Raw genomic sequence first — 14,678 nt, 5'->3', positions numbered from 1 at the left:
CAGCAAACATAAAACTGATAAGATAAATAAAAGCATCAGTAGTTTCAAAACACAGGAGCTTCCTTTTATAGCTGCAAGAGATGATTGCTTTCATTGTTATCTCAATTCTTATCTATTTTTTTCTATAGTTTAGCAGATCCAGGCCCCACGTCCTATTGTGTTTTCCTGAAAATATGCTTTCTGAGAGTGGGAAAGAGTTAGCATGCATTCAGTGGGCTCCTTCCCTTACTCTTGAGGCGCTAAACAATATAAATCTCCCACCAAAATGATATACTGCGGGCATCCCTCTAAATTCTGAAGCTCTCATCTATTCCCATAATGACTCCTTCATTGCCATGGGTGTGTATAGGAAGCTCGGGTGTTGGGAACATTGTGTCAGAGATTCCCTATTTCTACCCCTCCTATTGGTAAATGGGCTTACCTGTATGGACAGCAAGTCATGGCTTCAGCTTTCTAATGGAATGGATTTGCTATAGGAAGCTACTCTGGAGTAGGAGAGAGGAGTTGGAAGACTGGGCAGATAGATCTTTTGCGGGGAGCTCTTTAGTTAAACGTGGCCCCAGTAGTCATTTGAAGTTACTTTATGGCCAGTAACAAAAGGCGATAGAGAGATAAATGGAGAGGGAAGAGAGAGAGAGAGAAGGGAGGGAGCGAGGGAGGGAGGGAAGGAGGATGCTCTACATCACAAAGTAGGACAGGGTTTTGCATGTAATCTGTTCCTTTGTTTGCAGAGAAGAAATACTGTTAAGCTCAACCAGCATAATCTATGGCTAGGGGGGCTTCTGGTTGGCTAGGAGCAGAATTGAGGGACTGGGATGGAAGCCTTTCACTCTTTTTTAGTATCCTAAGCATGATTACCATATTCAGAAAGGCAGTACTTGGCCCTACCAGGAGGGGAAAATTAGGATTCATCACCTTCTCTTATCAGCCAATGAGAGAATGTTGAATTTGGTGTTTGGTTGATTAGATTTGTTAATATAATTCTGTGTCTGCAATACTTTCAAGATATGTGCTGAGGGTAAAATCACCATCTGGGATAGTGTGATAGATACTCTCAAATAGCACACCTACTAAACAGGGCAGGATACTCTTTGAATTTTTAATCTAGTTCTTCTGAGCCAGAACCAGAAACAGGAGTTTCTGATGAGATGATGGTTGCTATTTCTATATTATTTCCCAAAAATGATCTGACATTGAGACACCACACATACATACCCACAAAATAGTCACAGATTTATATATTCTTCCAGCATGGGCCCATGGGATTACTACTGGATTCATCAGGGATCTGTGGGTTCTTCCTTCAAGATATCTTGGGTCTTCTTTTCTTCCTTTCATGTTGTGTACTACTGCAATAGCCTTTAAAAAAGTTTTCATTGAAATATAATGTAGCTATAATTTTATCAGGCAAGTTGTTGGGATTGGTTACAGAGGAAGGATCAAAGATGAATTTTTTAAACATGACTTGGTTCATTTTGGATAAAAGTAAAAAAATAAAAATGTGTCTCCTGAGCTTGCTGAAATTTCTATAAAATCTCCTCTTCCATTTCCATTGGTATACCTCAGTGAGACTCATTTCTGTACTGTTTTTTGTATATTTTTAAATTTTAAAAATTGTGGTAAAATATACCTTTACCATTTTAAGCATTTTTAAGTGTACAGTTCAGTGGCATTAAGTACATTCATGTTGCTGTTCAGTCATCAATATCATCCACGTCCAGAACTTTCTTCATCTTGCAAAAACTCTGTACCCGTTAAACACTAACTCCCCATTCCTCCTTCCCCCCAGCTGCTGGCAACCACCATTCTATTTTCTGTCGCAGTGAATCTGACTACACTAGGTACCTTACGTAAGTAGGCTCATACAGTATTTATCCTTTTGTGACTAGCTTATTTCACTAAGCATAAAGTCCTTAAGATTCCTTCATGTTGTACCTTGTATCAGAATTTCCATCCTTTTAAAGGAATATTCCATTGTATGTGTATATACCACATGGTTTTTATCCATTCACCGGTCAGTGGACATTTAGGGTGCTTCTGCATTCTGGCTATTGTGAATGATGCTGCTATGAACACGGGTGTGCAAATATCTGTTCAAGTTCCTGCTTTCAGTTGTTTTGGGCATATACTCAGAAGTACAATTGCTGGATCATATGGTAATTCTGTATTTAATTTTTTGAGGAACAACCACTTTGTTTTCTGTAGTGGCTGTACCATTTTACATTCCCACCAGCAGTGCACAAGGGTTCCAGTTTCTACGCATCCTCACCAACACCTGTTATCTCCTATCTTTTTTTTATTTAATTTTTTGTAATTTTTTAAAAAACTGAAATATAGTTGATGTACAATATTATATAAGTTACAGGTGTACAACATAGTGATTCACAATTTTTAAAGGTTATATTACATTTATAGTTATTATAAAACATTGGTTATATTCCCCGTGTTGTACAATATATCCTTGTAGCTTATTTTACACATAATATATAGTTTATACCTCTTACTCCTCTACCCCTATATTGGCCCTCCCCTCTTCCCTCTCCCAACTGGTAACCACTAGTTTGTTCTTTATATCTGTGAGTCCACTTCTTTTTTTGTTATATTCACTAGTTTGTACATTTTAGATTCCACATATAAGTGATACCACACAGTATTTGTCTTTCTCTTTCTCTAATTTGACTTATTTCACTTAGTATAATGCTCTCCAAGTCCATCCATGTTGGCAAAATTTTGTTTTTTTTATGACTGAGTAGTATTCCATTGTGTGTGTGTATGTATATATATATATATATATATATTATATGTATATACACACACTACATTCTCTTTATCCATTCATCTGTTGATGGACACTTAGGTTGTTCGCTGTCTTTTTTTGATGATAGCCACCCTAATGAGTGTTAAGTGGTATTTCATAATGGTTTTGATTTGCCTTTCCTTAATAAGTGATGTTGAGCATCTTTTCTTGTGCTTATTGGATATTTGTATATATCCTCTTTGGAGAAATGTTTATTCCTTTGCCCATTTTTGAATTGGGCTCTTTTTTTGACATTGAGTTGTAGGAATTCTTTATGTACTCTGAGTATTAACCCCTTATCAGGTATATGACTTGCAGATATTTTCCCCATTCGGTGGGTTGCGTTTTCACTCTGTTGACAGCGTCCTTTGATGCACAACTACAATAGCTTTTAATGTTTCCAGCTAAACCCAGTCTCTGCTTCTCTCCCTCCCTCCCCCTCTCCTTCACATCTCCCCCTTCCTCTCCTCTCCTCTCCCTCCTCTTCCTCTTTCTCAACTCCCCTACCTACCACCTTCTTTCCACCATCTCTACCCCTTCCCCAAATGTGTAATCTCTCCTCTGCAAATTCCTTCTCTTCCCTCAGGGTTCACTTCCTTCACAGTTTTTAATTTTCATTTGAAGGCTTTAAGTAGACATAGTAATAGATGTTGGGATCAATCCCTGAGCTTTGATAGTTTGCACAACTACCATATTTGCATAGCTGTCATTTTTTTCAGTGATGAGCCATATACCCTGTTGGGCTGAGTCATTTCACTGAGTGAAGGAGGATGTAGTAGATTGGCTTTCCAGCATTACATGGACTCCAGGTCTTGTACACAGTGCTTCCAGAAAATAACATTTTGCTACCCTGGAGGATCTGAGAAGGTGGCTCAAAGGAGGCAGAAGAGTCTCAGTGCTTTGGTTGTTCTGGACGTATCTTTGAGGATAATATAATGGAACAAACCCTGAAAGTGTAGTGGGCCAGGGAACTCCACTGAATTTCCCCCAGAGACAAATATGTGGAGAAGAGTTCTGGGTTATTGCTTCCTGTGCAAATCAGCTGTTATGGACCACATAACAAGTAAAAAAACCGAAGCAGAAATTGTTCTTACTATGAAATGGTGCATGTTAATAAAACAGGCAACAGAACTACTTTGGGGACACAAAACATGTAAGGAAAACCTTTAAAAAACTTCTAGAAGGCATAACAACTAATAAACATAAGTATCCTGTATTCTGATAGTAACTTTATTGTAAAGTACATACACAACAAAAAATACTTTTACTAAAAGGGCAAAAAAAAAAAACACGCAGAGGGGCCTTATGAATAAATTATTATCCATTTGTCCATGTCTTTCACAGCGTTACTATTTAATTTGCACAAATCCTATGAAGTGGACAGTTTTTCACTCCAGAATGAGTTTTATTTATTTTCTTGAATTATTAATGATACACTTTATTAGCCATATGTCAACATCATGGACACATTTTTCACCGAAGGGACAGTGGCTTTGGTGTGAAAGAGAAAGCAGCTATGACCTCTCCTGGCAGCAGCTCCATTTCCCCCATCTTGCCCCGGGAGGGTACTCCATTTTCCTGCCACGATTTCTCACAAAGGGGACTGTGAATTTCTCCCACTTCCTTTTCAACAGATGTTGAGAAAATTCCTACACTCAACGAAATGAGGCTGGGCATCTGGGGATTTGAAATACTGACTTTGCAGCAGATTCTCATTTACCAGTCAGTGCTAGGCTTTGGCCTCTGAGCCAGAGCCTTCCTGCTTTTGTATTCACTCGCATTGCTATGTTAGCACCTCCGGGGAAAATCTCTTTCTGTGTAATATGGAAGATTTCCAGAAAAGCAAAATGTGTAAAGTTTTGTTGTTTTAGTCCCTCAAAAATGTTTTGCTTTCCCCCATGTTTTCCACCTTTTTTTCTTTTTTCTTTTTTTTTTAATATTAGATATATGTCCCCCAAACTCAATGCATTTTTTTTTAAAATTTATTTATTTATGGCTGTGTTGGGTCTTCGTTTCCGCGCGAGGGCCCTCTCCAGCTGCGGCAAGCGGGGGCCACTCTTCATCGCGGTGCGCAGGCCTCTCACTATCGCGGCCTCTCCTGTTGCGGAGCACAGGCTCCAGACGCGCAGGCTCAGTAACCGTGGCTCACGGGCCTAGTTGCTCCGCGGCATATGGGATCCTCCCAGACCAGGGCTCGAACCCGTGTCCCCTGCACTGGCAGGCAGATTCTCAACCAGTGCGCCACCAGGGAAGCCCCATCTTTTTTTCTTAATGACTCCATCTTGTTTGCTCTTTAATGAAAGGATTATGCCATCATCATGGTTGAGAGTTTAATTTCACATTATCCTGAGGGATGTACTCTTCCAAATTATCCTCATGTCAGTGCAGTCATAGGAATTACATCTGCATTTTTGAATTACAATGTTTGGCACATGTCCCTTTAGGGTTTCAGTTGTTTAAAAAAGGCAGGGAAAAATACTGAAAATCGCTGTCGAAACAACATGTTCAGTGCTCCAGAAAAGGTCTTTTACCATCTTACTAAATTCTTCAAGCTACAGTACGGAAGAAATATAATAGCAAGTGGAAACTTCTAAAGACCAAATAAAACTAGTTTTTAGGGAAAAAAATGATAATATTGCCTGAATCCTAAACATGAAGTGATGCCTTCTATATCCTTTTGGCTCAGGGTTGCTAATTACACTTTGTCCTTTGGCCGTCTTGAAATCAAGAATGGCATTTCATGTTAGTCACCAAGACAGTCACCTTAGTCTCAGAGTCCAAATAAGTAGGTTGCTGTACAGATCCATTATGCACTCATCAAACAGTCTAGAAGCACGTGGACTCAAGTGTTGACAGTGATTGTTTCTGGGTGGTGGGATTATGGATTTTTTTCCTTTCACTTGTCTGTCTTTCCTAAATTATTCACAATGAGCACGTATAGTTTTCATGATTTTCTGAATCTGGGTCTCCCTCAGAATCCAGAGCCTGAGAAAAGTGCTCACATGAAGTGTTCTTTTGGGAGGTGGTCTCAGGGAAGGAAGTGGAAGGAAAAGAAGAAAGAGTAGAAGACAGGGAAAGTAAAACAAGTAAGGAATTATCACTGTGGTCAACAGAGACTCAGTACCTGTGGACCTTCTGAGGAGACATGCAGAATGCATTGCACAGTTATCTTCTAGATAAGCATGGATGGAAGGAGCATTTATCCACCAGCGCCCACTGTTTCATTGGTCATTGGTTGCCTTACGTGGTGCTAACTTCATAGAAATTCTGTTTGAGCCTGTACGAGTGCCAAGCAGCTTTCCAAAGATGCCCCTAATGTGACAGCATCTAAAAGCCCCAGGGCTGGGAGCCAGAGATATAAAAAGGTGGCTGAAAAGACTGCTTGCCACAGTAAGGGCTAGAGTAAAATGTAAGCCTACAGGATGTGAGGCACATGAGGTTCTAATGTAACGATGCAAAGATAATAGACATTTTCATTTTGCAAAAAAAAAAAAAAACACCTAAGAATAATAAAACTCTTGGAGCTTTGTTTGCTGCTTCAAGTGAAAATAGATTTTTTATTTGTTTGTGAAATAGGTACTTGCATTATTTTTCTATTACTGCTGTTAACAAATTGCCAGTAATGATTTGGGTGTTTGAGTGGCTTAAAAAAACACCCATTTAACCTTGAAGACATTATGCTAAGTGAAATACGCCAGATGCAAAAGGACAAATACTGTTTGGTTCTACTTATGTGAGGTATCTAGAGTAATCAAATACACAGAGAGAGAAAGTAGAACTGAGGTTAATAGGGGCTGGGGAGTGCAGAGAAATGGGGAGTTGTTTAATGAAAATGTTCCGGAAATGGATAGTGGTGATAGCTGAACAACAGTGTGAATGTACTTAATGCCACTGAACTGTACACTTAAGATGGTTAAAATGCTAAATGTTATGTATACACACAAAAAACCCACTTATTTATGATCTCACAATTCTGTCAGTTTAAAGTTAGGGTACAGCATGGCTAAGTGAGCTCCTCTGATTAGAATCTCATTAAGGCCAAAATCAAAGTGCCAGCAGAGTTGTGGTCCTTTCTGGGGACTCCACGGATGAATCTGCTTCTAAGCTCATTGAGTTTGTTGGCCAAAATCAGCTCCTTGTGTTTGTAGGACTGAAGCCCCATTTCCTAGCTGGCTGTCAGCCAGGTGATGGTCTGTGCTTGTAGGGGTTGCATTATTCCAATCAACTGAGCATTTTCTCTCTGCGTGTCTTCACATTATCTTTTCTCTGTGTCTGTGTCCAAATTTCTCCTTTTTATGAGGATACTAGTCATATTGGATTAGGGCCCACCTCATTTTAACTTGATTATCTCAAAAACACCCTATTTCCAAATAAGGTCACATTCTGAGATACTGGGATTAGGACCTCAACATACCTTTTGGGGGTACACAATTCAACCTGTGACACCGGATTGTGTTACCAGGTTGAAATAACATATTTCCAAGATTTAGTGATTAGGACGTGGACATCTTTTTCAGGGAGGGACACATTTTGCCTGTCACACCTTAGAACTTTCCTTTATGACCATCTGTTAGAATAACCCTCAGAGTGGTCACACTCCTTGATTTGTTAGCACTTTGCAGATATTGAGTTTATTAGTCCAGAATAAATTTGAAGAGGAATTAACATTATCTGAAAAAAGATGTTCACAGTTGCATATAATTATCCAGGAAATTTCTGGAGATAAGAGTTAACATTTTCTGATTATGGTTATAAATGATTATCCTGCAAGACCCTTTGGTGTGGGCTGTATATATATATAAAAGACTCTCCTTAAATGGCCTTACCCAATGCTGTTTTTTAAATACTCAGAGGAATAAATTGTAACCTATGTACTTGCTTTCAAAATTCTTTCCTTTTCATAAAAGGACCCCTTTGAATTAAGAATCTAACTTTCTTGAAGGCCTTCAGCGTTCATTCATTCCTATTTATTTTCCTTTCTTTCTTTTGAAGTATTTTTCTCTTTCCCTTATCTTTTCATTTATTCATTCATTTACTTATATATTCATTCAACAAACATTTACTGGCCTTCTCTGTGCCAGATATATTCTAGATAGTGGGGGATATAAAGATGAATCAGGCCTAGTCCCTCCCCTCAGGTGGCTCACAGTATAGTGATTAGAATAGTTATCCTCTTCCAATCCATTCTCCACACTGTCTTCCCAACTAGACCATCATCAATGAAGTCTCTTGTCTCCATCTTCCACCTTTTACAACTCAGCACAGTGCTTGACTTAGCATGACCTTGGATTTTTCCTATTATGTTAAATTTAATATTTTCAATTGCTTAACCTTTAGGATTTTCACCTTTAAATGGCACAGATACCAATTGTGCCCTGCCTCACTTCCTCTTGGTCCACCTTTTCAACTCTAGTTGTTGCTGTGGCAACCAGCTGCAGACCTCAGAACAACTCACCTCAGCTGCACCATATACTTCTGCGTTTTGCCAAGGGACTTGCTGCTACTGCTGGGTAGTAAACCTTCAGGAACTTGCTTACCCGTTTGTATCACAGATAAGGTTACCAGATAAAATATAGGACACACGATTAAGTATGTATTTCAGATAAGAAACTTTTTCTTTTTCTGTTTTTTTTTTAGTATGTGTGTCTCAAATATTGTATGGAAAAAAACTTATACTAAATAATTTTATGGTTTATCTGAAATTCAAATTTAACTGGGCATTTAAAATTTTTATTTTCTAAATCTGGCAACCTTAACTGCAAAGCTATAAGTGTGAATGAGTTATTACTTGCTAGGTGCAACCTTTGACCAATGGAGGAAGGGCTACAGTGGATACATTCCCCTCTGTTGTTCCTCAGGGGGACAATTCTGAGAACCATTCTAAGTGGCTTCTCAGAGGATCCCCCACAGGGCTGAGCTATGGTTGACACAGCTATGAGTAGCTTATTAACAAGCCTTGGTTTGTTTCTTCACCTTTCCCTGGTTCATTCTTTCCAGTTCCCCTCTCCAATTCTTTGGGATTACTACTTGCATGCCAATTCTTCTCTCTACCACTGCTTTTGGAGGAAACCCAAGCTAAGCGCTTTCTTTTCCATTATTATACTCAAGCTCCAGGTACAATGCCTAGTTTAATTGTGGAGCTAGATTGAAATTGTAATTTTGATAGAGTAGTGGGGTCATAAGAGTCATAGCCTTGGATTGTCCATTTCTGGCATTTAATCATATCTAGGCATGTTTAGTGAACTGAAGGGATAGGCCTAAGAGAAATCGGTGTGGGAAAGAATCCAAGGAGTATTCACATCTAGGGTTCAAAGACACTGGTGAAGTGTCTTGAAAGAAATTGATCAGGGGTTCGAGATAGCATACTGCATATATACATTTTAAACTCTCCTCTCTCCAAAATCCTGTTGAAATATCAGACATGAAATATATTTAAAGAATAAATCCATAGTAGCGTTGAAAAATAAGAAAGACTGCTTTGAAGAGATCAGGTATTTTGAGTAATTTATGCAAGATGGAAAAAAAAATAGAAGACATCATATTGGCTAAAGAAGTAGAGCAGGGGAAAACTCAAAGCAGCCATAGGAAAGGGCTTCCACAAAGGTGCAGCTATTCTTTCTCAATTCTAGCTCAAAATGATAGATACAAAGATGAGTGAATGTTGGGGTGGTGCTACAAGCAGTACAGGCTCCTTCAGAAACAGCTGGGCCAGTTGGACACCTGTCCTTTTGCCATATATCTATTCATCTATCTAAACTACCCATCAGGCTGGCATGAGAGATGTTTTCCCCAATAAATAGTACTGATAAAGTTGTTTATCGATTATCTTATTGGGGGGAAAAAAGAAAGTTATGGTTTTACCTCATACCATATACAGAAGCAACAACAAAAATCCAGTTGTATTGAAGATCCAAACGTTTAAAAAGTACAAAATATTAGATAAGAATCTATAACAGACCACCTTTATAATATTTGAGGTTGATAAGCCCTTCCTAAGAAATACCTGAAACCGAGAAGCCATAAAGGCAAGAGGGAAGGGAGGAAGGAAGAAAGAAAGAAGTAATCTAATGTATTTCTTACATCAAAATTAAAATTTCTGGGGACTTCCCTGGCGGCCCAATGCAGGGGATGCGGGTTTGATCCCTGGTGAGGGAATTAAGATCCCACATGCCACAGGGCGTGGCCAAAAAAAATTAAAATTTCTGCATGGCAAAATTTATCCTTATTTATCATAAGCAAAGGTAAAAGACAACTGACAAGGCTGGAGAAAATGAGGCACAAGGTTAATATTACTAATCTGCACATTGCCCCAATAAATTAATACGAAAATGATACACACCAGAAGAAAGTAGGCAAATGATATTGTAGTAGACTGTTCACAATGATCTGTTTCCCTTCCCTGTAAGAGAATTATGCTTTACAGTTTCAGCAAGCTCAGGCATGGCCATATGATTTATTTGAGTCAATGATATGTGCTGCAGGCAGAAGTTTTAAGACTTGGTATTTGATTTGCCATGTTCTGTTTACCTTCTGCCAAGGCAGCCAGAGATATCCTGGATAGTGGCTGCTCCCAACCAATCCAAGATTGAAATATTGTGTGAGCAAGAAATAAATCTTTGTTTAAAACCACTGAGATTTGGGGGTGGTTTGACACCATGGCTTAAGCTTGCCTGTCCTGACCCATACAGAAATCAGTACCAGAATACAGGTGCTATTACAACAAAATCTATAAAACATATGGCATAGATTTAAAGGTTGTGCTCTGGGCTGTGAGGAAACTGTCAGAAGCTAGGAGGTAAGTGAGACATGTCAGGCAGTAGAAAAAGTTTTAGTAAAACTGTTATCTACTGTAGCCTGAAAGGCAGATCATCTACATAATGAGCTTGTGGTTTTAGGGGAAGAGGATGAAAAACAGAATGTTTCATGTGTTGGTAACTTTTGTCTACATTTCTCAAATTATTACAAAATAGATGAGCTTAGATAATTAACTGGTTTGTAAACATAAATGAAAGAGAATTGAGAGTCTAGAAATTGGTGGGCCTTTAAGGGCTTGAAATTGAGTTTAAACTTAAAACAGTGTGAAATAAAGTTTTTGAGCAATAAAAGCAGATTTAATTTCAAGAATTACACCAAGGAAAAAATCAAAATACATGGCCTCCTCCATGCCTATTGTTAAAATCTTTAAATCCTTTTAACCTCTTTTCTCAGTGCAGCATCAATTAAGGGTATAATCCTCACACCCATTATTAAAAACTCTCAGTAGATTAAAATTCCTAGAGTTTGAAAGTTCAGCTAAATGTGTGACACCCTTCATTTGGGTAAAATGGCTCAGGAAAAGAGACTGAGGGTGTGACTTGGAGGAGTCACATGGAGGAGTGATGAACTCAAGGTACTCAAACTTAGGGAGAAGGGAAAAATCTAGATATCTAAAAAAGAGGTGGAAATGTGGTTACTGGCACACAGAGCTGACTAGAATGCAGTTGATAAGAAGCCAACTTAAGTTTTTGAAGAAAAAAAAAATTGTGCTGCCAGAGAGACGATGAGCCTGGACTACATAGTTTGTTTCTGAGGCTTAAAATGATACTTGGACTTCAGCCTCTTTGGGATGAGAAGCAGTTCACAAAAGCTGCTGGATTTCCAAGGAAGGCAGTTTCCTGATGCCAACTTCATATATAGCCTAGAAGCATAGTTGAAAAAGAAGAACCTCCTGGATGGTGAAGTCAAGAACCACAGGCAAGCAGTGGAGAGCAAAACTACTTGAAGGAAGAGCAACCAGGGCCTATTCCCAGGATAATTTTCTAAGCCTAGGGCAGGGGCCCCTCTAAACATCTGTATGGTGAGATTTCATTATTGATGTGGGTCAGTGGCTACCCAATGTCTCCCATTCTTCCTCTTTCTCAATGGGAGACTTTAACGCAGTTATTCTGTGCCTGTTTCACCATTGTATATTAGATGTGTGGATCTCTGATGTAGAAACTACGCTGTGCTTTGAGAATCTTGATTTTGAGCTTGAAGCCATGATTGCATAGTGGTTAAGGTTATCTTCTTTAGAGAAGGGGTAAAGTGAGAGGGGAGAGAACTGGTATTTGTCAACCAGAAGGTTAGACTGCATCAGGTCTTTATTATTGCTCCCTAATGTGAAATTCCCCTTCTTCCTGGAGGATCAAACTCCCCAGCCTTTTTGAACTGGTCGTGACCATGTGTTGCTTTGGCCAATGAAATGTGAGCAAAAGTAACATTTATCCCTTCTAGGGAGAAAAATTATGAGTCCGTACATACTTCATCAAATTCTATACTCCATTGGCCATGGCAACCATCATTGTTGTGGCTACTAAATAGTGGCAGCTCCCACTATTAACTTGGGTCCTGGAGTGAAGATAAGGGGTCTGACCTGTGGTAAACATGGAGTGTGAGAAACCAACCTTTCCTCTTGTAGGCTACTGAGATTTGGGGGGTGTTTGGGTAACATAACCTAGCCTATCCTAACTGATAGCTATAAATAAGTAATTGGGAAAAGATTAAAGTACAAATGGCCAGTGAACATACGAAAACAGATGAGTTAACTGGGTAGTAGAAGTACCAAGGAAAGCAGTACATAAACCTTGGGACTTTTTCTAGAGTACATTTAAAACACTCCTAGAATTTAATTTTTGAATTGGGGATTTGTCAGGAGATGGGAGTTTTTTTGATCAGATGGGAGACATAGGGTTACAGTTAGGAAACAATTTCTGATTATATCTAGTTTTCACATGTGCACCTTCAACAAGAATGGCTGAATGGTTGGGTGAATCATATTCACTCTGACACTTAACATTGTGTTTGTCTTTCTTTTAGTCTTCAAACTGGTTCATTTACCTTTCTACTCATAGAAGACGTTCCCGCACTCCCTAAGGGATACAGCCCTAAATTGTATCTACTCACTGTCCCTAGATCAAAGTCCAAACTCTCAGGATGATATACAGTATTCTCTATCTCATCCGTATACAGTCCCTTTTTGTCTAGCAACTTATGGGTTAAAAGATAGATCTGCCCACACTCACCCATACCCAGTATACAAATAATTACAAAACATTTTGGTAGTAGTAGACTATAATTGGTATTCACAATTTTCCCTTTTTCTATCCTTAACAATAGTTCACTATGGACAGAGTGTATTTCCCTACCCCACTGATTTTGTTTATAGCCACGTGCCTTGCTTTGGCTAATGGAGTGTGAGCAGATCCAACTTGTGCCATGCTGGACTAGAGGCTTTAGATGTGCTTGTGTGGCTTAACTTTCTTTTTTTTTTTAACATCTTTATTGGAGTATAATTGCTTTACAATGGTGTGTTAGTTTCTGCTTTATAACAAAGTGAATCAGCTATACATATACATATATCCCCATATCTCCTCCCTCTTGCATCTCCCTCCCACCCTCCCTATCCCACCCCTCTAGGTGGTCACAAAGCACCGAGCTGATCTCCCTGTGCTATGCGGCTGCTTCCCACTAGCTATCTATTTTACGTTTGGTAGTGTATACATGTCCATGCCACTCTCTCACTTTGTCACAGCTTACCCTTCCCCCTCCCCATATCCTCAAGTCCATTCTCTAGTAGGTCTGTGTCTTAATTCCCATCTTGCCACTAGGTTCTTCATGACCTTTTTTTTTTTTTCCCTTAGATTCCATATGTATGTGTTAGCATACGGTATTTGTTTTTCTCTTTCTGACTTACTTCACTCTGTATGACAGACTCTAACTCCATCCACCTCACTACAAATAACTCAATTTCGTTCCTTTTTATGGCTGAGTAATATTCCATTGTATATATGTGCCACATCTTCTTTATCCATTCATCCGATGATGGACACTTAGGTTGCTTCCATGTCCTGGCTATTGTAAATCAAGCTGCAATGAACATTTTGGTACATGACTCTTTTTGAACTATGGTTTTGTCAGGGTATATGCCCAGTAGTGGGATTGCTGGGTTGTATGGTAGTTCTGTTTTTAGTTTTTGAAGGAACCTCCATACTGTTCTCCATAGTGGCTGTATCAATTTACATTCCCACCAACAGTGCAAGAGTGTTCCCTTTTCTCCACACCCTCTCCAGCATTTATTGTTTCTAGATTTTTTGATGTTGGCCATTCTGACCGGTGTGAGATGATATCTCATTGTAGTTTTGATTTGCATTTCTCTAATGATTAATGATGTTGAGCATTCTTTCATGTGTTTGTTGGCAATCTGTATATCTCCTTTGGAGAAATGTCTATTTAGGTCTTCTGCCTTAACTTTCACTTTAGTGCTCTGTTCCTGAACTGCGATGAGATCACGCCCCTGGTAAACTGCTGTTCCCTCACCCTGCATCCGCAGTTAGACATGTTGAGCAGCTCAAAATGCAACCCATAGCTTGGAGCTGAATGCCATTGAGCCACAGCTGACCCACAAATCTGTGAATGAGAAATGAATGCTTATTGTTATAAACTACTAATATATGTAGGCTTTTTTAACCACAGCAAAAGTTAACACAGTTCCCATTTAGAAAGGGGAAGAATAGGAGACACAGAACAGTCACTAGGCCGTGGTAATTTTGAAATCCCCTGGGAGGATGCTATGAGGGTTCCTTACCCTTGGGCTGGGAACATTCCTTGATTAGACTCTGATCCTGTACTCTGAGAGAACTCCCTTGTTCACTGATCTCCATGGTTCATGGGTCCACCCTCTGGGGGACCCATTCTTTGTTCATTATTCTCCTTGGCCACATCCAAAATACGTTTTGGGGAGAAAGCTCTCTTTAGGGGCTTCAGAGCCTTTGAAGTCACCCACCTAATCATGGAAGGTTAAAGAACCCAGGTTTGTTTATTGTCTAGATGATCCAAGGTACTTTGTTCTAGGCTTACGGTTTCC

This window comes from Balaenoptera ricei, chromosome X (genome assembly GCF_028023285.1).
Source record: "Balaenoptera ricei isolate mBalRic1 chromosome X, mBalRic1.hap2, whole genome shotgun sequence".
Taxonomy (NCBI): Eukaryota; Metazoa; Chordata; class Mammalia; order Artiodactyla; family Balaenopteridae; genus Balaenoptera; species Balaenoptera ricei.
This window is presented reverse-complemented; position numbering follows the sequence as displayed.